General features: G+C 38.2%; 1 pseudogene; it reads right to left on the reverse strand.

The window, feature by feature from the left end:
• Nucleotides 1–13,853: 13,853 nt before the first annotated feature.
• LOC107782519 (uncharacterized) lies at nucleotides 13,854–15,921 on the reverse strand (annotated as a pseudogene).
• Nucleotides 15,922–19,817: the final 3,896 nt, after the last annotated feature.

A 19,817-nucleotide genomic window follows, 5' to 3' on the forward strand; every position in this document is an offset into this window, starting at 1 on the left:
GTCGGTGCGAGCCGGTATCGAGGTACATGTGTTCGATAACCGAGAAGCACCTCGATCTGTTAAAGAAGGATTGCAATTGGGGTGAAAAAGAAGTAATAATTCCTACCCCTGACGAAGATATCACTTCTTACGTGAAAGGGTTTTTGAACGTATATACTTACCCTTTCACTTTGGGTCCCCTCGATTCCGTCATTATTGACTTCTGTCGACAATATCAGGTAACCTTAGGCCAGGTCCATCCTTCTTTGTGGAGGATCATTATCCTTGTCACACCTCCGATTTTCTCGTGGGATAAGAAAGAAAGGAGTTTTTCCAATTTAAGGGACATTATTCGAAATGGGATTATTTATTTAATCAGAGTCGCCACTTGGGATAATTTCTGGTGTCCCAAGTCACCGGTTTATTTGAAATCCCAAATCGAGGAAGTTTTGACATCGAATTACGGTCCGCGAATACAGAAGACCGGGTAAGGAATTCTGTTAACCCGAGAGAAGGTATGAGGCACTCTCAGATTTCGTGGTTTTAGCACGATCGCTTTAATCATACCTGGCATAATTAAATTATTTAATTACTCATTTTAGAACCTATGTACATTTACCTTTTTACCGCTTTTAATTGCTTTATTATTCGTAATTATGGAATTATCTTGAAACGAATCACGCGTACGTGTATTCGTTTTGTTTGGTATGTCATGAATCATGTCACGCGTACGTGTACATAATTAATAACACTTTATTATTTTTAAGATTATTTTGTCAAAGTTGCGCGAACGCATACTTTGCCTTTAATTTGGAAAATCGTAACTATGTCACGCGAACATGTACGTAATCACGATAATTGATTGGTTAACACGCGCCTAAAGCATACTAGCGTATTTAGAGTATTCCATTTATCTATCTTTTTTATCCGAGACATTTAGTTATATATTGTTTAATATGTTTTATTTATTTATTGCAACGAGTCATGAATTAGTTTGTGACATATCTCACTCACTCACAATTATTTTTATTACCAATCAATCGGCCTTGACTTTCACTTACTCATTTCGCTCTCTCATAATCTTTTAGCCCTTGAATTATAGGAGATTAAAAGAGTTTGAGTTAGTTAGCTAATTAATTACTTTGGAATGCAAGACTTGATTATTAAGCCTAAGTTATTTTATAAGACGAATCCTTGACATACTTAATTTCTCATCGATTTAAGCTCAGCCTTTCACTCTTTATTAATTCAAACCTAAACTTGCTAAAAATATTTAAGAGCAACTAAAGTTTAATCATCTTTTATAATTTTTTTTTAAAATTATCACTATGATTGAAATATTTAATATGTTACTGTTACTATTACTTTCTAAAGATTTAAAAGTAAAAATTAAGCAAAGAAGTAAAATTAACTAGCTAAATCATCTTAAAACTAAAACACATACAGAATATTTAATATGTTATACTAGAAGGACATTCACATCACATATATACTAATTAGAGTACTTCAACCTATACTAAAGTCTGCAATTTGCAAAAAAAGAAAGTCCTTATGCGAAATTTTATATGGATTTCTACGTTGAAGGTAAATCAGTTTTATTATCATTATTTTTACGATGCAAAATTGACAACTTTTTTAAGGACTAATGGAGACCTCTGAATTTATATATATATATATTTTACCCATGTTAGAAAAAATATAAAGAAACATATAAAAAAACGAGCAAATTGTGAATCTTCTTATTAAAAAATACTTTATCTTTTTAGCTAAAGGACCATCTCAATTTCTGAACGAAAATTAAATCAAACAATAGGTATGAGATACCTTAGCAGTACTTTAAACAAACTTTAAGAATGATATTCTCAGTTTTATTTAACAATCTTTACGAAAACTAGTGAAAATCGTTATATACTAGAACATAAAATAATAAATACTTAGTGTTGTATAATAAAATACTTCCTATAATTAATTTTTAACTTTAACAGCAAATGAGTATTCAACTAACTATAAGTTATTTAGCACTATCTAGGGTATCAGAATCACGTTAAAAAGAAACTAAGGAGATAACTAAACAATAAAAATAATATTAAATAAGATAAATATCACATTAGACATTACAAACACACAAAATACATACAAATTAAAAGGCTGAAGAAACAAAGATAGAGGATATGAACCTTTGCAGAAGCTTTCAAGAATATAAAAGAACACCCAGCAATTATAAGAAAACGAACGAAGACAACAAACGTAACCCGGATCCGAAACTTAAAATCGAAACTTCGTCTCTTTCAAAGAAAAAAAAAACTTTTTCTCTTGATCCTTCTCACTTAGTTCTCTGTGGAATATAATCAATGGCTTCCTCTCCGTATATGTGAAAATCCCCCCTTAATATAAAGTGTATGCCCACTATATATAGAATGTGTGTGCCTTAAAAGTGATGAGTGGAGGAGCAGGCAATAAGATGTGAGGGAGAGGGGGCTGATCGTGTGTGTGTGTGCGCAACGTGTGTGTGAAGGGAAATAGGGATATGGGGTTGGGATGTGAGGAATGTGTGTGTGCGCAACGTGTGTGTGAAGGGAAATAGGGATATGGGGTTGGGACGTGAGGAGTGCTGTGGGTAGGTAGTGATTAGTTAGATTGGAAATTTGCTAATCTTTTGGTTTTAGTTTCGTTTTGTTTTTCTTTAAAAGATAAAATATAAAGATAAGATAATTAACTAACTAATTTTTAGACTAAAATAATATAGGCAAACTAAATTATTATACTATAATTTAAATCCAAAATATACTAAAGCTAAGCTAACTTATTTACTATAATTCTAATTAAAAGAAATCATATATTTTTGTAAATTTTTTTTTCTCTTTATAAATGGAAATAAAATTTATACTATAAGCATGTGAATATATTTTTTTGTAATTTTGACTTTTTTCAAATAAAATTTAAAAAATAATATAAAAGTTTAAAATATCAAGATTAGACCTAGAAAAAATATTTACACTAAAATAGTATAGAATTCAGGTGTGGTAAAAAATTAATTGTTCACAGCATGCCCCTCTTTGCTTGGAAACATGAAGAGTTTTCAGGCAAAGAAAATGAACAAGGTGACTGATTTTTGACCTCACTATTATTTAAAAAGGAAAAGAAGATAAAAGAAAAGATGTGACCGAACCTTGGTTTTAGGCAGCCTACATATCCAGGGTTATAAGGGAATCAGGTCACGTGTAGTTCAAGTGGAAGAAGAGTGATGGAGTATGCTTAGATGGAGAATCGAGCGAAGTTCCGTCGAGGTTCTGGTCCGCGGTTCCTACTATTACAGCAAAATGAATAGAAAATTACATACTCTTAAAATCTAAGAGTTACAAAATTCCTAACTAAAAGTCATCTGGAGTCTAGTCTTGATTCTTGAGTTGCTTCTCCCATTGACTTTAGACTGAAACTTGATGCTCTCGATGCAACAGACTATGAAATATTCTCACAAGCTTGTTTCTTGATCTGATGATGAGAAGATGGATCTTGAGACCCTATGTCTTCGCATGCATTATGTCGAAGTTGGTTGCGGCTGGTGTTGAGATCAAAGGTTCCACTTTCTTTTGGCAAGAGTTGGAATCTTATTTTTGCACATCCAATCCGTGCTTTGCAGAAAAACCTACAAGCCATCACAAACAAACAAAACGAACAAAAATTTTCTGCCCTAGTTTGCACTAGAAAAGTTTTGTGAGTTATTGAAAATACATTAAACTATCTTTGCTATTGCAAAATAAAGAATTGTAAAAGAATTTTTTTTTTTTTTTTTATAATAGGGGTTGTCGTACCCTATGTTAATAAGATGGATGGCAACCAAGGGATGTAGTATGCTGGCAATAAGATAAGGCTGGTGGCACTCTCAGATGCTACTAAGGGAATGTCGTACCCTATGTTGGCACTAAAATGTAACCAAGGGATGTAGTACCCTGTGTTTAGAAATAAGATGAGGTTCGTGTCTCTCTGAGATACTACTAGGGAATGTCGTACCCTATATTGGCAAAACGTAACGCAGCCAGGGGGTGTAGTATCCTGTGTTGGCAATAAGATGAGGCTTGTGGCACTCTAAGATGCTACTAGGGAATGTCGTACCCTATGTTGGCACTAAAATGCAACCAGGGGATGTAGTACCCTGTGTTTGGCAGTAAGATGAGACTCGTGGCACTCTGAGATGCTACTAGGAAATGTCGTACCCTATGTTAGCAATAAGAAATGCAACCAGGGGATGTAGTACCATGTGTTGGCAATAAGGTGAGGCTCGTAGCCCTCGGGATGCTACTAGGGAATGTCGTACCCTATGTTTGCAATAAAAATGAGGCTCGTAGCACTCTAAGATGCTACTAGGGAATATCGTACCCTATGTAGGCAGAAAGTAATGCAATCAGGGGATGTAGTACCCTATGTTGGTGATAAGATGAGGCTCGTGGCGCTCTGGAATGCTACTAGGGAATTTCATATCCTACGTAAGCAAAACATAATGTGAGCAGGGGATGTAGTACCCTGTGTTATAAATAAAATGAGACTCGTGGCACTCTGGGATGCTACTAGGGAATGGCGTACCCTATGTAGGCAATAAATAATGCAGCCAAGGGATGTAGTACCCTATATTGAAGATAGGGTATTGATTCCCTATAATGAAACTAAAAATAACATGATTACATGTATATTAGGAGAAAATCAAGGATTTGAGAACTTCACTTGGTGGTGTTCGTCTTTTCACGAACTGTTTCCTAAAATTGTTATGTTCCTGTTCTAAACAAAGAAAGATTTGTTAGTTTTAAAATGGTGGTCAGTTTGTGGCCTTGATTTCTTGGGTGACTTGACCTTGCGTCTATTACACTTGTTAGAAAAACTGACTCCGTCGATGATTGTACAATTTGCCGGGAGATTCTGTCTTTTCTTTCTAGAGATCTTCTTTCTCAACATCAAAACCTAACCATTTTGCGCCTATCACCATTTGTGTTCATGGTGCAAACAACCTTGCTTCCCAAAAATCTTTTAACTGAGTAACTTTTGTTGACCCTTGGAACATTGTTCAGTCCTTCCAGCCTTTTTCTCGTCAAGGAAAATCACAGATGGCTTTATGCCTTTTCCTATACGGTTTATGCCCAGCAATCTTTGCTTTATATAACGGGGAGACTGTACCTAATTTTGTGGCCTTTTCTTTGCTTTGCTTTGACAAAATTAGACTGAAAGGGACTCAAGAAAGTAATGCGAAAGAAAACAAGAAAGTGAACTAACAAGTTTTACAACTTAATCAAGAAGTGTCCCTTTCAGGGGAAAATTAAAAATAAGAAAGGACTTATCTGGAGGAATATGCTGACTTCAATGAACATGACATGCACTTTGGACTGGATGCCCGATCCGTTTGAACCGTCTAATTCTCGAAATCTGTTGTAAACTTCACTTTGAAACTGAGTTCTTTGTCTTAACCATGCTTGTGCCAAGATATATGAAGACCTAAATCGATCAATGATGCCCTTTGTGGGTTTTCACCAATTGACCTCTCTCATTTGTCTTTCTCTCAACTCACCATTGCCTTATAGTGCCCGTGAGGGTTTTCACCAATAAGACTCTCTCATTTATTTTTCTCTCTTTACAATGACTGAGGCATCACCCGTAGTATACTGACTTAGCATTCTCGAAAGTTGATCAGAAGGTCTTAGCAGGGAAAGGTAAAAAGAAATATTCAACTGAATTACAACTTTTGGAACCATTTTGATGGAACAACCATCGAAAATAAAATAAAACCATGCCCCAGTTTATTTGAATACTGGGGACATGTGGATTTTTGTTTTGGTGTGACCGAACCCCAGAGTGAGGCTGCCTACGTATCCTTTCGGAATCAGGTCGAACGTAGTTCAATTAACATGAACTTTTTTTTTTGTTTTTCTTTTTTAAAGTACATTGGTTCCAAAAGAGGGGAAAACAAAGAAATATAAACAAGGCTTCAAAGGGATAACTAGGGTTGACCAGTGTTTGGGTAGCGAGAATGATAGCCTTTCGTCATCCCAACCTGAAAATGCTAAATATAAGAATGCCCCAACAGAGCCATGTCATACATAGTATCTCTTGACCGCATCTGCATTGACGGATATATCAGTCACCTTTCCTTCTATATCTGCCAAGTGTAGAGCTCCTTTTGACAATACTTTCTTGACGAGGTAAGGACCTTGCCAATTTGGGGCGAACTTTCCTTTTGCTTCTTCCTGGTGCGGAAATATACGTTTCAAAACAAGTTGTCCTATCTCGAATTGTCTTGGGCGCACTTTTCTATTGTAAGCGCGTGCCATTCTTTGTTGGTATAACTGACCAAAACAAACTGCCGCCAAACGCTTTTCATCAATCAAATTCAACTGTTCCAATCGGGACTTCACCCATTCAGTGTCCTCAATCCCTGCTTCAACAATGATTCGGAGAGAGGGAATCTCAATTTCAGCAGGTATGACCGCTTCAGTTCCATAAACCAATAAGTAGGGCGTTGCGCCAACTGATGTACGGACAGTTGTCCGGTATCCCAAAAGAGCAAAAGGCAGTTTCTCGTGCCATTGTCTAGACCCTTGGATCATCTTCCTAAGAATCTTCTTGATGTTCTTATTCGCAGCTTCAACAGCTCCATTAGCTTTGGGACGGTAAGGAGTAGAATTGCGATGCTCAATTTTAAATTGTTCACATACCTCCTTCATCAGATGACTATTCAAATTAGCAGCATTATCTGTAATAATGGTTTTTGGAATACCGAAACGACAGATAATGTTGGAGTGAACAAAGTCTACTACTGCTTTCTTGGTAACTGCTTTCAATGTAATAGCTTCCACCCATTTGGTGAAGTAATCAATTGCAACCAAGATGAATCTGTGCCCATTTGAAGCTTTTGGCTCGATTGGGCCAATGACGTCCATTCCCCAAGCAACAAAAGGCCAAGGAGCCGACATAGGATACAACTCTGAAGGTGGCGAGTGAATCAAATCACTGTGAATCTGACACTGGTGGCACTTGCGAACAAAACGAAAGCAATCTCGTTCCATAGTAAGCCAATAATATCCTGCCCGAAGGATTTTCTTTGCTAGAACATATCCATTCATGTGCGGACCACAAACTCCCGAATGCACCTCATTCATAATTATTTCAGCTTCTTTGGCATCCACACATCTCAACAAATTCAAATCCAGAGTTCTTTTGTATAGGATTTCCCCACTCAAAAAGAAACCATTAGAGAGTCGCCTAATAGTTCTCTTTTGATCCCTGTTAGCATGTTCCGGATATTCTCTTGCTTTCAGAAACTGTTTAATATCACGATACCATGGTTCACCATCTGGTTCTGCTTCAATTGTATTGCAATAACCATGTTGATACCGAATTTGAATTTCTAATGGGTCAATGTGAGTATTACCCGGATATGGAAGCATTGAGGCTAGGGTGGCCAAGGCATCAGCTAATTCATTGTGAAACCTGGGAATGTACCTGAATTCGATGGACTTGAACCTTTTGCTAAGATCCTCCACACATTGTCTATATGGAATGAGCTTGATGTCTCGAGTCTCCCAATCACCTTGAGCCTGCCGAATAAGCAAATCTGAATCTCCCATCACCAACAGTTCATGCACATTTAGATTTATTGCCATGTTCAGACCCATGATGCAAGCTTCATATTCTGCTGTGTTGTTTGTACAGAAAAAACAAAGTCGCGCCGTAGCAGGGTAATGTTGCCCAGTAGGTGATACCAGAATTGTCCCAATCCCTATGCCTTTGATGTTGACAGCCCCATCAAAGTATAGTTTCCAAATTTGACTGTCATCTTGGACTACTTCTTCAACTAAATTAACCTCTTCATCTGGGAAATATGTGTTCAAAGATTCATACTCATCATCAACCGGGTTTTCTGCCAGATGATCAGCCAAAGCTTGTGCCTTCATGGCAGTGCGAGTGACATAAACAATATCAAACTCTGTGAGCAAGATTTGCCACTTTTGCCAATTTGCCTGTTGGCATCGGCTTCTGAAAGATGTACTTCAGGGGATCCATTCGGGATATGAGGTAAGTTGTATAGGCCAAAAGATAATGCCTAAGCTTCTGGGCGACCCAGGTTAAGGCGCAACATGTCCTTTCCAAAAGAGTGTATTTGGCCTCATAAGTGGTGAACTTTTTGCTCAAATAATATATTGCTTGTTCCCTTTTGCCTGTGGCATCATGTTGACCCAGAACACAACCAAAGGAACTATCCATTACTGACAGATATAAAAACAGAGGCCTATCAGGTTCCGGCAGGACCAAAACAGGGGGATTTGACAAATATTCCTTGATCTTATCAAAAGCTTCTTGGCACTCATCTGTCCACTTGATAGCGGCGTTCTTTTTCAACAACTTAAAAATAGGCTCACATGTGGTTGTAAGCTGCGAGATGAACCTGCTAATGTAATTCAACCTCCCGAGTAAACTCATGACTTCTGTTTTGTTCTTCGGGGGAGGCAGCTCTCGAATGGTCTTTATCTTGGAGGGATCTAACTCAATGCCTCTTCGACTAACTATAAAACCCAAAAGCTTCCCAGAAGGAACTCCAAATGCACATTTGGCTGGATTGAGTTTGAGATTGTACCTTCGTAGCCTTTCAAAGAACCTTTTCAAGTCTTGCACATGGTAAGCTTGTGTTCTCGACTTAATGATCACATCATCAACGTACACTTCAATCTCTTTATGCATCATGTCATGGAATATGGTAGTCATGGCTCTCATGTAAGTTGCCCCTGCATTCTTCAAACCGAATGGCATGACCCTATAACAATAAGTTCCCCATGGAGTTGTGAAGGCGGTCTTTTCTGCATCTTCTTTATCCATCAGAATTTGGTGATATCCGGCATAACAATCCACAAAAGATTGGATTTCATGTTTAGCACAATTATCAACAAGGATATGAATGTTGGGTAAGGGAAAGTTGTCCTTTGGACTTGCTTTGTTTAAATCCCTATAGTCAACACAAACTCTGATTTTCCCATCCTTCTTTGGCACTGGCACAACATTTGCTAACCATGTAGTGTATCGGACGACCCTGATCACATTTGTACTTAGTTGCTTCGTGATTTCTTCTTTAATCTTATCACTCATGTCTGTCTTAAACCTCCTTTGTTTTTGCTGGATTGGTGGAAAATTAGGATGTGTGGGAAGCTTATGGACCACTAGATCGGCACTCAAACCCGGTATGTCATCATACGACCAAGCAAATACATCTCTGTACTCGAACAAAACTTGAATTATGGCATCTCTCGTCTTTTGTTCAGTATGAATGCTTATTTTTGTTTCTCTAGTTTCTTCAGGACTTCCCAGGTTAATTGCCTCAGTTTCATTTAAGTTAGGCTTAGGCTTATTCTCAAATTGATCCAATTCCCTTTTTATTTCTCTAAAAGCCTCATCTTCGTCATACTCAACTTCTTGATTCATTATTTCGAGATTAAACAGCTTTTTAAAATCTGGGCATGAATTCCGCGTGTATGTCATGTATTTAAAGCCAGCATTATCAAAACTGAAAATGATAAGAAATTAACAAAAATTAGGGAAATAAAAAGATAGAATTTTACTACGAAAATGGAACTTCATTTCATTGAATTTGAAAGGATAGAAGGGTTAACATCACAGCAAAGCAATTAAACTAAAATATCTGGATTACAACCCTTAAAATAATCCAAATACAGAAAAAACAACAAAACAGGCTACCAAGACTCCTTCCTGATGGGAAGAGGAGTTGCTTCCCAGTTGCTGAGCGAGGTATCTGGACCAATCAGTTGAACACTTGCACGGCTAGGGCCCTCCCCAACTTGAACCATATTGATCTCATAGAACATCTCCTTGAGACCCTGGCAAACTCCGTCAATGTCATCCTGAGTAGAAGGATTTTGGACTTCTTCAAATTGTGGCTTGACAAAAGAGTAGGCAATGTGAGGGATTGGTTTGGACAAATTCCAACCATTCTTTTTGCGGGCCTTGGCTCTGTCTATGTCAGCTGATGTTGGTTTAAAGCCCAAGCCAAAGGTATTTTTCTTCGAAAATGGAGCAATGGGGTTCACAATTCCTTGTAGAGAGGATCCCAATCCTTTTCCTGGTTCATAGCCGTTCCTCAACATCAGTGAAGCTACCATCATAGATGTGGTTGAAAGACGGGGATGCAGAATTGGTTTTCCTTCTTCCACTTGGTCCACCTCTATCACCTCAAATGCTTGATATATGATGGATTCACATCCTTCCTTGGCCTCGATATATGGAATGGATGGGTCTTTATAGACGGATGAGTCGTCCTCCCCATGAACAATAATTTCTTGCCCGTCACACTCGAATTTGACCATTTGATGTAGGGTGGATGGTACAGCTCTGGCCATATGGATCCACGGCCTTCCCAAAAGAAAATTATAGGAAGTTTCCATATCTAACACTTGAAAGACAATGTTAAAATCAACCGGGCCGATTGTCATGGTGAGTTCGATTTCCCCAATAGTGTCTCTTTTTGAACCATCAAAAGCTCTGATGCTGACATTACTGGTTCGAATTCTGTTAGTGTCGATGTTCAGCTGTTGTAGAGTAGAAAGAGGACACACATCTACACTTGAGCCTCCGTCAATCATGACTCCTTTTACGTAGTGCCCTTCACATTTGACCATAAGATGCAAAGCTCTATTGTGGCCAACCCCTTCCTCAGGCAAATCATCATCGCTGAAAGTAATTCTATTTACTTCAAAGAATCTTTCAGCCATTTTTTCTAGCTGATTCACCGTTGTCTTTTCTGAGACATATGCCTCGTTCAGAGTTTTGATCAACACACGACGATGCTCTTCTGAATGCAAAAGCAGAGATAACAAAGATATCTGAGCAGGAGTTTTCCTTAGTTGGTCAATGATTGAGTAGTCTTGCAATTTCATCTTCTTAAGGAATTCCTCCGCTTCTTTTTCTGCAACGGGTTCTTTCACTGGCAAGTGACTTTCCCTGGCTTGCTTAGCTTTTCTCAATTCCTCTGGTGAATAACACCTTCCAGAGCGGGTCAAGCCCCCCATTTCACCTGTTTCTTCAACTATCTCTTTTCCTTTGTATGTCATGACAGTCTTGTTATAATTCCAGGGAATAGCTTTTGTGTTTGTCACTAGGAGTTGGGCAACAGGTCGGATCACGACTGGCTCTGTTATATTCCTCAAACCATTATTCGGAATGATCTTTTGAATGCCCCCGGGGATGTAAAGTTTTGGCCCACCCAATTGAACCTCAACCTTTTTTGTGCTTCCAGGAACATAGAGAATCGTTTTTTCAGAACATGCCAAGTTCAAACTAGAACTCGCACCTTTCACCATCAACGGTGCCAATTGCGGCGGGCTCACTATCACTTTTAGTTCTGGCCCTATGGTTCTAACAACCATCTCTGTCTTGCCAGACTGCTTATAATCCCGATCATCATAAATCATCCCAATAAAATGTGTATTATCATGAGTTGGGAGCGGATTGTTTGTGATATTAGGAGTATCCTCATTGTTTGTTACCACAATTGCCTTTGCTTCAATCAAATTTTCAATGGCTTTCTTTAATGTCCAACAGTTTTCAGTACTATGCCCTTGGGTGTTAGAGTGATACTCACATCTTGCATTTGAGTCAAAACCTTTTGAATTTGGATTCACATAACGCGGCATAATAGGTTCAATCAACTTCAACTGCATCAACTTTCGAAATAGGCTTGTATACGATTCTCCAATTGGGGTGAACTCTTTCTTTGGCTCCTGTTCTCTCACATATTCTTGTCGGGGACGAGGATTATATGGTGCCTAAAAATTCGGCCGGAGTTGACGGGAGCCTTGTGGAATCGGTGCCCGCCATTGTTGGTGATTGGGAGGCCTAACATAAGCCTGAGCATTAAACACTGTGTATTGTTGCAGGGGAACTGAGTATCGGGGACCTTGAGGCGGATAATAATGTTGAAGAGAATTGGATAGTCCTTGTTGGAATTGCACGTAAGAAGGAGCTATTCCTCTTTGAACTCCCCCGAACCCAGATGCCATCATGGATCCTTCCTCCTTCTTTTTTCGATTTCCGAAACTGCCTGACCCGCTTTGAATTGCTTGTGTGGTCGCCTTAAGGGCTGCCTGACTCACAATTTTGCCCGACTTCATGCCATTCTCAACTATTTCACCAATCTTAATCGCCTCAGCGAAAGGTTTACCAATGGCGGCCAACATGTAATGGAGGTAATCAGGATCCTGAGCTTGGAGAAAATAGTCAATCATTTCTGCCTCTTTCATTGGTGGTTTGACCCTAGCAGCCTGCTCTCTCCACTTGATTGCATATTCTCTGAAGCTTTCTGTTGGTTTCTTCTTTATGTTGACGAGAGAGGAGCGGTCTGGCACTATATCAATATTGTACTGAAACTGTTGGACAAAATCTTGAGCCATGTCATTCCAAACGTGCCAGTGAGAGATGTCTTGATCTATGAACCACTCTGAAGCAATTCCTGTCAAACTTTCCCCAAAATAAGCCATGAGCAATTCTTCTTTGCCTCCCGCTCCCCTTAATTGGTTACAATACCTCTTCAAATGGGCAACGGGATCACCATGCCCATCATACTTGTCAAACTTGGGGGTCTTGAAGCCGGGTGGCAAATGAACATGGGGAAACATGCATAGATCGTTAAACGAAACACTTTTGTGGCCCCCCAAACCCTGTATGTTTCTCATGGTTTGTTCCAAGCTCTTCATTTTTCTGGTCATTTCCTCTTGTTCCATATTCTTTTCGTGCTTTTCGATCTCAATTGGGAACACGTTATGAGGAGTATGCTTGTATGAATCTGGAACCTTTAAAGTCAGTTCTGGAGAGTAATGTTGGGCATCATGAGCATCCAGTTGTGGATCATTATTGGACTTTTGAGCAAGAGCCGGTTGAGGGACAGTGAAAGTATGGACAATGGGTATAGTAGGTGGGTCATTTCTGAGAGGTGCGATTGGAGGACGTGGAATGGAGGTACTGGGGATAGTGGGAAGGTTAATGCTCGGACTGAATCCAGGTTGGTACAATGGGTTACTTGTTATGGAGATAGGCACTTGAGTGGCAACTGACACATTATGAAGATTATCCGAAGGCCCTATGGGTAGTGAGGGCGGTGCTTGTCCATTCACCCAGGCTTGGTACATCTCTGCCAATTGTTGCTTCAACACTCTTACTTCTTCAACCAGTCCTGAACCTTGTTCAACCAATTGTCCATGGACATCATCATTATCTGACTCATTCTCACTGTTGTTTGCCATTCTACTTTTTCCTTTTGATCTCGTGTTGTAAGGGTGAGTCGCCAGTTTAAACCACAAACCAACCACCTCTGTTTTACTTTATCTTTTAAAATGACAAACAACAAACGTGTTAGAGTTAGGCATTTTGCAGATATTAATCACACATTATATGTCATGCACCTAATGCCATTTTCATTTCTAAAATGATCTTGGAAGGCTTTATGTTTCATCCCGGCTTATTGATTTATTGGTTTATTTTCATCTTGAATTTAACGGGTTTTTTTTTTCATTTTTTTTAGATTAATTATGGTTATGATCGCATCCGATGAGGATTGCCTACGTATCATGACGCCGCATGAATCAGACCATTACGTAGTTCAGGGGAAAACAATAATAGTAGATTTTTTTTAACAAAACGAAATAATACAATAATAGAAAGGACATTACATTGAAAATGACTTACCAAACTCTGACAAGACTAAAAGACAGCGATTTTAAAGATTCAACAATGACTCAAACTAAAACATAACTACTACATGAAAAGTTCTAACAACTACGACTATAATTCAACTCCACAATCTTCTGGCTTTCAAACACTGGAACATCTGCTCATGGTGGGGCTTGCCCTGGTTGACCCCCTAATGTACGGTACATCCTTTCTAACTCTGCTGCAAGATGACGGGCAAAAGTAGGTGCATGCTCCAAAAACTTCTCATAATCCATCCCTTGGCAGTTCACATAACTTTGAGCGGTATAAACAGCCAAATTATGAACTTGCTCTTTGAAGTACTGGAAATTCTGGTCTCGATCTTGTAACTGCTGCTGGCGAGTGGTGGCTATCTCCCTTATGTGGCCCTCACGATCTAAGGCTGACTCCAACTGAGCCCGAAGTCTAGCCTGCTCGAGTCTCGCCTGAGCCATCTCCCTATCAAAATCTGCATGCTGGTATTCTCTATTGTACCTTCTCATTTCTTCCAACTGTGCATGGAGCTGAGCTTCTGAACGTACCCAATGGGCCTTCTCTCTCTCGAATTGAGCCCTCTCTTCTTCAAATTTTATTACTTGGCGATCCTTACTTGATTCGGCCTTCTCATTTAGCTGTACGATCTTTTCCTTGGCTTTGTCCAATGCCTTTTCAGTCTTTGCCAAGAGGGAATCATAATCTTGCACTTTTTCCATCAGATTGGCAATGGTTCTCTGGTCTTTCCAACTTCTCACTGGCACTTCAGAGGCTTTCTTCATCTGTTGAAGTTGAGCACGAAGGGCTTCATTTTTGCGGATCAGACTCTTCTTTTCCCCTTCGGCTTCTTGTTCTTGCAAGTCTTTCTCAAAATTGAGGTTTCTCAGCCTTTCTTCTAAGGCATGAATAGTTGTTTTGTATCCCTTTTCCCGTTCACCCCAGGCCAACCGTTCTTGGATTTTATCATCAAAGGCTTGAACATGCGGCCTTTTTGTGGGCCTTTTGGGCTCTGGCACATCATCCACGCGAGACCTCTTCCCAAACCATATAGCATAACCCGGATCTACCTCACCTCTCGCAGGATCTGGCACCTGAGTATCATCTTTCAAGTAGCGACAACCATTCCAAATTTGCTGGATTAAAGCTTCGGGGAGTGGGGCTTCGGGGTGTAGCTCAATCAACTTGCACACTCAAATCTTCATCCTTAGGTACTACTTGGTACCTTCCTAGCTGTCTTAGAACTCTGTGTGGCGCATACGGCTGGACACTTCTCAAACCCAACAACAACAAATAACTTTTTAGGGCCGACATGTGTATCACCTCTCTTAGCGGGAGCCATCCCAAAGTCCACTCAATTTGACTTGCATTTAAAGATCTTAGGTGGGATATCCAGGCTTCCACCCCTTCTGGAGAGTTGTAATCTTTTACTCTTTCTTCGTAACTCTCAATGAAATTGTCCTTGCTCGGACCATAGCTCATGAACTTGGGGTGATGTCGGAGATGCTCAATCAACCACATTTGTAACAAAATATTGCACCCTTCGAAGAATTTTGCCCCGGACTTGCACAAAGTCAACGCCCGATAAATGTCTGATAGAATGATCGGGGCAAGAGTGTGATGTTCTTTGGTAGTGAGGACCTGTACAACCCTGGCTATGCGGGTATCAATTGTCCGCTCCTCGTTTGGGAAGACCATAATTCCCAGAAACGCCACTATGAAGGCGAAGCGACGATGAATCTGCCATGTGTCTTTGTTCTGCTTGTTGTTAAGGCCCTTTTCATGCATTTCAAACCCATTTGGCTGCCCGAACCTAGAGTACAAGAAGTAGAAAGAACAACACCCTTCGACTACGTTGGTCTTTCTAATTTGCTTACTGATGTTCAGAAGATCGAAGAATCGGTGTACAGAAAGAGCCCTTGGGAATATGAGCTCCTGGTTTCTCAAATCCCTGCCAAACCCGGAATATCCAGCTATCTCTTCTAAAGTGGGAGTTAGCTCAAAATCGGAGAAGCGAAAGACATTGTGAACGGGGTCCCAAAAAGTCACTAGTGCCTCAATCAAATCGTCCCGTGGTTTAATTTTCATAATATCTGTAAGGGCTCCCAAGTGCTTGGTGACCCATTTCTGACCATCTTCTCCTAAATCATACCACCACATCTGAAGCTGAAGTGGAGCCTCGTCTACAACTGTGAACGGTGTGTTCTGGACAGTGCTCATTTTGTACCTGTGGGTGGTTAAGGTTAGGGTTGACACTAGTCTCAAGAGACAGAACCAATGCACTCCTTTTGCAAACAATCTTTTGTAAATAACTCAATTTTAAGAAAAATCAACGAAAAGGGGGGCTATTTTTGCAATTGTGACCGAAGAAAGGGTGGCTATTTTTGCAACTATGGCCCCTTCTTACTTTCAAGGATAGCTTTAGGGCCGGGGAAGGGCATTATGGTAAAAGTGATTCCCAATTGACAGACACGTCCGTTCTTGCGAGAACAGCCCTTCAACAATTTTGAAGATGTTCTAAGGCTATTCCGACCGGAACGATTTGGGATTAACCGAAGCTGGGTCTGCTTATTTGTTTTTTGATTAAAAAAAAAAACACTAGACACATTTCTTTTCTTTTTTTAGTTATTTTATAAAAATGGGGCCTAACCCTATGAAGGTTGCCTACGTATCTCACATCCGGTGAGAATCAGACCCGCGTAGTTCGTAAATATTTCAGGAATAGGATGACACTTTTTTTTTTTGAAAAATTCAGGCTTTTTTTTTTTTTTTGGGGGTAAATACTGAGATTTTCGAAAATCGGGTAAATTTTCTCCCTCATATTTTCTTCTTTCTGGTTTTCCCTCAATATTTTTATATTTTTATTTTTATTTTAGAAACCGGTCAACATGCACAAACCAAATCAAACATAATGCACAAGTAGCACATAAGATGCATCAGGATGGTCTTGTAATTTCGGGTACACCTGTCCTAGACGGACCCAACCCCTGTGTTGAGTCCCCAAAGTCAAATGCACATGATGCAAACAAACGTTCCTACTAGGGATCCGGCATGAGGCTATGTTATTCTAGGTTTAAATCCTAAGGGGAGTGTTCTAGACATGGCTTACCCAAGCGGACAACTCGAGCCGAGGTGGGAGCAATGTACCGGGAGCACGAAAGTCTACCCGGCCTAGTTACTGACCCAGCCTCGTTCTAATTGGTATGACTTCTAACAGAAAAGTGGGCCACGCGCACGTGTGCACCATAAATTCAGAAGACTCAGAAGGGAGGCGTAAGAAGATAATTTAATACAGTTCAAATAATATCAAAGCGGTAAATAAGCGACAATTAGCACATTAGGCCCAAAAATACAGTAATAACATCAAATCAATAAAGCCAAGTATATATCACATTACAAGCTCGAATTCTGAACCCTGAACCAGAGATTCTGGGTTTTGTTCCCTAGCAGAGTCGCTAGAGCTGTCACACCTCCCCTTTTCTCGTGGGATAAGAAAGAAAGGAGTTTTTCCAACTTAAGTGACATTATTCGAAATGGGATTATTTATTTAATCAGAGTCGCCACTTGGGATAATTTCTGGTGTCCCAAGTCACCGATTTATTTGAAATCCCAAATCGAGGAAGTTTTGACTCCGAATTACGGTCCGCGAACACAGAAGACCGGGTAAGGAATTCTGTTAACTCGAGATAAGGTGTGAGGCACTCTCGAATTCCGTAGTTTTAGCACGATCGCTTTAATCATACCTGGCTTAATTAAATTATTTAATTACTCATTTTAGAACCTATGTACATTTACCTTTTTACCGCTTTTAATTGCTTTATTATTCGTAATTATGAAATTATCTTGAAACGAATCACGCGTACGTGTATTCGTTTTGTTTGGTATGTCATGAATCATGTCACGCGTACGTGTACACAATTAATAACACTTTATTATTTTTAAGATTATTTTGTCAAAGTTGCGCGAACGCATACTTTGCCTTTAATTTGGGAAATCGTAACTATGTCACGCGAACGTGTACGTAATCACGATAATTGATTGGTTAACACGCGCTTAAAGCATACTAGCGTACTTAGAGTATTCTATTTATCTATCTTTTTTATCCGAGACATTTAGTTATATATATTTTCTTTTTTACTTACTACATGGAGTCTTAAATTAGTTTCTTACTCATTTCGCTCTCTCATAATCTTTTAGCCCTTGAATTATAGGAGATTAAAAGAGTTTGAGTTAGTTAGCTAATTAATTACTTTGGAATGCAAGACTTGATTATTAAGCCTAAGTTATTTTATAAGACGAATCCTTGACATACTTAATTTCTCATCGATTTAAGCTCAGCCTTTCATTCTTTATTAATTCAAACCTAAACTTGCTAAAAATATTTAAGAGCAACTAAAGTTTAATCATCTTTTGCAATTTTTTTAAAAATTATCACTATGATTGAAATATTTAATATGTTACTGTTACTATTACTTTTTAAAGATTTAAAAGTAAAAATTAAGCAAAGAAGTAAAATTAACTAGCTAAATCATCTTAAAACTAAAACACATACAGAATATTTAATATGTTATACTAGAAGGACATTCACATCACATATATACTAATTAGAGTACTTCAACCTATACTAAAGTCTGCAATTTGTAAAAAAAGAAAGACATTATGCGAAATTTTATATGGATTTCTACGTTGAAGGTAAATCAATTTTATTATCATTATTTTTACGATGCAAAATTGACAACTATTTTAAGGACTAATGGAGACCTCTGAATTTATATATATATATTTTTTTACCCATGTTAAGAAAAATATAAAAAAACGAGCAAATTGTGAATCTTCTTATTAAAAAAATACTTTATCCTTTTAGCTAAAGGACCATCTCAACTTCTGAACGAAAATTAAATCAAACAATAGGTATGAGATACCTTAGCAGTACTTTAAAAAAACTTTAAGAATGATATTCTCAGTTTTATTTAACAATCTTTACGAAAACTAGTGAAAATCGTTATATACTAGAATATAAAATAATAAATACTTAGTGTTGTATAATAAAATACTTCCTATAATTAATTTTTAACTTTAACAGCAAATGAGTATTCAACTAACTATAAGTTATTTAGCACTATCTAGGGTATCAGAATCATGTTAAAAAGAAACTAAGGAGATAACTAAACAATAAAAATAATATTAAATAAGATAAACATCACATTAAACATTACAAACACACAAAATACATACAAATTAAAAGGCTGAAGAAATAAAGATAGAGGATATGAACCTTTACAGAAGCTTTCAAGAATATAAAAGAACACCCAGCAATTACAAGAAAACGAACAAAGACAGCAAACGTAACCCGGATCCGAAACTCGAAATCGAAATTTGTCTCTTTCAAAGAAAAAAAAAACGTTTTCTCTTGATCCTTCTCACTTAGTTCTCTGTGGAATATAATCAATGGCTTCCTCTCCGTATATGTGAAAATCCCCCCTTAATAGAATGTGTGTGCCTTAAAAGTGATGAGTGGAGGAGCAGGCAATAAGATGTGAGGGAGAAGGGGCTAATCGTGTGTGTGTGTGTGTGTGTGTACGCAACGTGTTTGTGAAGGGAAATAGGGATATGGGGTTGGGACGTGAGGAGTGCTGTGGGTAGGTAGTGATTAGTTAGATTGGAAATTTGCTAATCTTTTGGTTTTAGTTTCGTTTTGTTTTCCTTTTTGTTTTTCTTTAAAAGATAAAATATAAAGATAAGATAATTAACTAACTAATTTTTAGACTAAAATAATATAGGCAAACTAAATTATTACGCTATAATTTAAATGACACCCAAAATATACTAAAGCTAAGCTAACTTATTTACTATAATTCTAATTAAAAGAAATCATATATTTTTGTAAATTTTCTTTTTCTCTTTATAAATAGAAATAAAATTTATACTATAAGCATGTGAATATATTTTTTTTTTAATTTTGACTTTTCTCAAATAAAACTTTAAAAAAATTGTAAAAGTTTAAAATATCAAGATTAGACCTAGAAAAAATATTTATACTAAAATAGTATAGAATTCAGGTGTGGTAAAAAAATTAGTTTTTCACAATCCTGATCCGATATTTTGTGAGAAAAATC

Source organism: Nicotiana tabacum, chromosome 13 (assembly GCF_000715075.1).
Source record: "Nicotiana tabacum cultivar K326 chromosome 13, ASM71507v2, whole genome shotgun sequence".
NCBI lineage: Eukaryota > Viridiplantae > Streptophyta > Magnoliopsida > Solanales > Solanaceae > Nicotiana > Nicotiana tabacum.